The sequence below is a fragment of the Cervus elaphus genome, chromosome 32 (assembly GCF_910594005.1).
Source record: "Cervus elaphus chromosome 32, mCerEla1.1, whole genome shotgun sequence".
Taxonomy (NCBI): domain Eukaryota; kingdom Metazoa; phylum Chordata; class Mammalia; order Artiodactyla; family Cervidae; genus Cervus; species Cervus elaphus.
In genome coordinates this window covers 47,765,114-47,770,606 of record NC_057846.1, presented here as the reverse complement: position 1 = coordinate 47,770,606, position 5,493 = coordinate 47,765,114, and the positions used below count along the sequence as shown (strand labels likewise).

The 5,493-nt window shown below is 40.1% G+C and overlaps 1 non-coding gene across 1 annotated transcript; it reads left to right on the top strand.

The window, feature by feature from the left end:
• Window positions 1-3,576: 3,576 nt before the first annotated feature.
• TRNAC-ACA lies at window positions 3,577-3,648 on the top strand. The gene has a single exon. It is a non-coding gene; the product is annotated as a tRNA-Cys (tRNA).
• The last annotated feature ends 1,845 nt before the right edge of the window (window positions 3,649-5,493 follow it).

Genomic DNA, 5,493 nt, shown 5'->3' with positions numbered 1-5,493 from the left:
ACTCTATGCTGTTATACTGCATGTTTCTGTAATACATATTAGCACATACACAACTGTTAAGTAAAATGATGTCAAAACATGCAATCATGGGTGGGGGGAGTGATGAGTTAGGAGTTTGTCATTAATGTATACACGTCACTATATATTGGGCTTCCCTGGTGGCTCAGATGTTAAAAATACGTCTGCAATGCAGGAGACTTGGGTTCGCTCCCTGGGTCGGGAAGATCCCCTGGAGAAGGGAAGGGCAACCCACTCCAGTATGCCTGCCTGGAGAATCCCCATGGACAGAGGAGCCTGGTGGGCTACAGTGTATGGGGTCTCGAGGAGTCAGGACCCCATATACACATTGCTATGTATAAAATAGGGAAAGAGAAACAAGAGCCCGCTGCATCATACAGGGCATGCTAGTCAGTGTCTTGTAATAACCTGTAACGGAAAAGAATCTGAAAAAGTATATGTGTGTGTGTGTATGCACATGTATATGTATTTATGTAGTGATCATGTTGCCGTATGCTTGAAGCTAACACAGCTGAATGCAATAAGCTATGTGGACTTGGGATTATGTGTACGGGCCCATTTCTGCATTTGTCCTCTTGACTCTGCGTGTCTCTGTGTTCTGTCCGGGAAGCATTTATTATGCTAGTCTTCATCTTTTTGCATTTTTACCTTCTCGCTAAGACCCAATGTTTAAAAATTTGTTGAAGTATAGTTGATTTCCAATGGTGTGTTAATTTCTTCTGTATAGCCGAGTGACTCAGTTATACATATATGAGTGTATTCTTTTTCATACAAGATAGTATAGTTTCCTATGGTTATACAGTAGGACCTTGTTGTTTATCCACCATATGTATGATAGTTTGCCTCTGCTAATACCAAACTCCTCTTCCCTCCCTCCCCGCTGCCTTGGCAAAACTCTGTTTTCTATGTCTGTGAGTCTGTTTCTGTTTCACTGATAGGTGCATTTGTGTCCTATTTTAAATTCCACGTATAAGAGGTATCACATGATATATGTCTTTGTCTGACTTAGCTTAGTGTGATAATTTCTAGGTCTATCCATATTGCTGCAAAGTGCAGTAACACAACTAAGTTTTAACCTTCTCTTTAAACTACTTCCATCAAGCTATTCCCACCTTTTGTTTGTAAGTTGAAGTCTTTCTGTATGCTGTAGTTTCATTTACTAAGTATTCATCACGTCTTAACTTTGCCAGAATATTTGTTAGGCTGATATTTTTGTTTCTACTCTGATCACAAGGTGCATACATTTAGAATGGTCTGCCCTGACCTATTTTTGTTCTGTTGCCTCCGATTTTAATGTGTAATTTTGCAGAGCATAAGGGCTTTAATAATGTATATATTGCGTGTTTGCATAGATGCCTGTACTTGCTGAGTAACTAATGAATATGCATGTGTTTGTGTCTGCGTGTATATTCTCTACCAAGTGTCTAAATTCAACATGTCTTTCCCTGAACTATTTATGTCTCAAAGTAAAAAGGAATATCACTTTTAATTATTCTAGTCTAGGGATTATGAGAACGCTACTTTGCCCTAAGTTCTTGAACGTTTAATTTTCACACACACACACACACAAAAGTAAATATGGGTCTTCCTATGTCCACTTTTGGCAACTCAGGATTTGAACCCAGAGCAGGCTATAGCTCTATAACACTTCCTATTCTACTTTTTCATGCTGTTTCCATTTTGTAAAAAATAAATATTGAATGCCTTATCTTAAATATTGTTCTACTTAAGCCTAAAGTGCTGGCAAAAAAAGTTAAATTGTTGGTCTTGTCTTTTCTACCTTACCGTCAAAGCCTTTCAAGTAAGTTTTATAGTTTCCCTCTTAGGTCTAGTCCTTCTAACATGACTGTCTTACCATTTTACTCCAAGCCCTCTAATAATGAAACGCCTTAGCAACGTCTCATTGAAAGATAAGCACAAGAATAACCAAATGATGTAAATGGTAAATATAAAATATAGAGTAAATGTAAATGAGCTTTGTGATTTCTCAGGGCCCATGATATATGTGCTTATAAAGGGGAGCTGCTGCTGCTGCTAGGTCGCTTCAGTCGTGTTCGACTCCGTGCGACCCTATAGACGGCAGCCCATCAGGCTCCGCCGTCCCTGGGATTCCCCAGGCAAGAACACTGGAGTGGCTTGCCACTCCCTTCTCTATAAAGGGGAGCTATGTTCATGCAAATAATGCTAGCCGCTATAACAGATAAAACTCGGACCCCTCAGATCTCATGTAAGAAGGCTTTCTTTGTCACTCAGCCATCAGCCTTGAGGGCTCCTGATCTGGCAACTTCTCCAAGCTTGAATTTAAAGCTTTCATTTCTTTCCATTTTGTAACCATAAAATTTCGATGAATGAGTCTCACAACTGCCCTGGGGGTCATCTCCATCTCAGCCAACCGGAAGCAGAAACACTGGAGAGTTTCACAAGGAGGATTTTATGTGCAGAGCCCTGAATGGCTGCTCCTTTCCACGGGCCAGAACTCATTCATCGGGCTACTTTTAAGCCCAAGGAGTGTAGTCTAATTGTGTCTGAAAGGAAAAGGAACTACATTCTGTGAAAAGCTGGCCAGTTTCTGTCTACCAAAGGGTGGACATAAGTTCTTTAACAGTTCAAGTTTTACATCTAACTATTGCTTCCAGCAGAATAAATTTCTCTCTGGCAAGCTGTGATAAATGTTATGACTTTCTATTTTATTTTATAGCACCTCTGCTCCATTCCTTCTAAATTGCCTTATTGCCGTTCATTATGGGTGCTAATGATGAATTAAGTTGGACTGCTTAATAATTAAAAGTATCTCTAGGATAAAACCATATTTTCTCTCAGAGGAAATTTATTTGGCTTTGTTCACAGCTGCAATATACTGTGTAAGAGAATTAGAATTCTTAAGAAATAAGTGAGCAGACCTCTTAGTAAGTGACATGGATGCGATTGTTCGTCTTGACTGTAAAAGAAAAGAGCTTGTACAAAATATAGACAGGGACTTATTACAGAGATAACATAAAAAATAGTGGTACAAACTTCTGAGAATTACTTTGAGAATGCTAATCCTTGAATGAGCTGGTGTGTCTGAAAGCCAGCTCTAAAAACAACCAATTTCTGATGCATATTTGGAGAAAGAGGCTAGGAAGAATAGTTCTATGGATTGGGATTAAGCATTAGTGTTACCTAATGTCTTGGGGGCAGGAGGAGAAGGGGACGACAGAGGATGAGCTGGCTGGATGGCATCACCGACTCGATGGATATGAGTTTGAGTAAACTCCGGGAGCTGGTGATGGACAGGGAGGCCTGGCATGTTGCGATTCATGGGGTTGCAAAGAGTCTGACACTGACAGGACTAAGCAACTGAACTGAATGCCAAAAGGAGTTATTCCGTTTTTACCTTTTGTTTGTTTTCTGTAAAGTAGTATCATTTTAGCACTGCAAAAAGTTGGGTAAACCTGGATACTATGTTTCCTTGATGAATGGCAGTAGAGGATCTATGCATGTACCAATTGAAGGTTAAAATGTGTGTCTTTGAAGTGTATTTTGAAGTGTATTTTCCACCAAACTATGGTGGTGACTTCCCTGGTGGCTCAGATGGTAGAGCGTCTGCCTACAATGCAGGAGACCTGGGTTCGATCCCTGGGTCGGGAAGATCCCCTGGAGAAGGAAATGGCAACCCACTCCAGTATTTTTGCCTGGAAAATCATTCTTGCCTGGAGCCTAGTAGGCTATAGTCCATGGGGTTGCAAAGAGTCGGACACAACTGAGTGACTTCACTTTCACTCACTTTCCTGGGAAGAGAGTTCATATCTCTCATTCCACTGTCAAAGCCTCCTGTGATAACCCCCTAAAAGGCTTAGAACCTGCTGATATAAGAAGACTTCGGTCTTCGGATGGATGAAATATAGAGCATACGGTGGCTTTAAAGAATTTCAGGTCTGCAGACCTAGACAATGTTTCGGAATGCTGAAAAGCATGGACGTGGAATCTTAGCACCATTTTTAGTAACATTTACTTGTGCGCATATTTGGCAAACAAGTTTCACTTACATGCCCTTTCCCTGTCTTGTGTCATGCTTCCACATCCTAATGGAAGAAAGAGAGTTGCTAGAGATTTCGGTGGGTGGGGGGTCTGACAGGGAGGCCACACGGTGCTGTAGCAGGGCCCCAGATCGCAGGCATTGGCATCAGGCCCGGGGTTCAAAGCCCACTCTTCCTGTCTAGGTTTCTCCAGCAGGACAGGGGCCCTCACCCCTCCTGCACCTGTGCCCTCCGAGAGGAGGATTTATGCACCTGTTTCTTTGTGCTGATATGAAGAGTGAATTAATAATGCATGTAACATACTTAATATGGTGCCCAGTACACAGTACAGTCTCAACAAGTGGCACTTAATATTTGCTGTCTTTAAACATTGTTTGTCAGGTAATAAGATGAATGGAGTTTACTATGGGTGGCCTGTAAGGAGGATAGAAATGGAGTTATAGGAAGACACAGTTCAGCTTAGCAGGGAGAATCTTATAATGGTTATAGAAACAGATAAAAATAGAACCAGGGCACAGGGCAATGAGTGCTGTCATCAGCAGTGTTTAAATGGAAGAAGCCACCACTTCTTGTAAGAGGAGAAAATCTTTCTATGTGACTAAACTAAGTTGCATCTGACTTCCTTTCTAAAGTTAATATTCCACGAGTGTTTTCTACAACTACCCCCTAGATTCAGTTGTTAGAAAGAACTTGAATCTGATCATAATTTGTGTGATGTTTCTCTACCTCCTGCCCTCAAGAAAAATAGGTTTTCAAAGAGTAGTTAACTAAATTTTTCAACTCCAGGAAGAGACTGGAAGATAGGAAAATGATCCCATGTAGGTAGGTCTTTTCTTATTTCAAGAAATGTTGACCCATGAGTGTCTGAAATGACAGTTCACATTTATTGTAGCTGTTCTTTGCTTAACAGAGTTTTTCCTCTGCTATTTACTTCAATTTATAAACAACTCTATAGGGACATAGCAAACATCTGAAGTCTTTTTTTCTTACATCAGAGATCACCTATAATAGTGAATACAGAAATTTAGTTAATGCATGTCTCTTTAACTCATGGGAAGCCTGAAAAATATAGTGTCAGAACAAATTTATGCTTTCATTTCTTTCTAGAACAGCAAGGTTGAAATTAAATGAAATACCGTATTAGGAAATAGTATTTATAAAAAGTAACTTTCTACTGTTGTCTATCACAATTAGTGGACAACAGTATGCCAGGAATTCCTCCTATCAAAATATAATCATGTTTTAAATTAAAATGATTCACAGTCTGGGTTTGTTCATGAGCCCCTCATGGATGTTGGTCTTTATGGTCCCATATTTTCAACTTTTTTGGAGAAGTATCAAGATTAATTTGAATGATTGGGTCAATAGCTGTAAATATATATGAGTAAGCCCAGAAGTTAACGTGAGAACACTGGATGTCCAGTCTAACATAGTACTCTAGCGCTACCTGCTACCA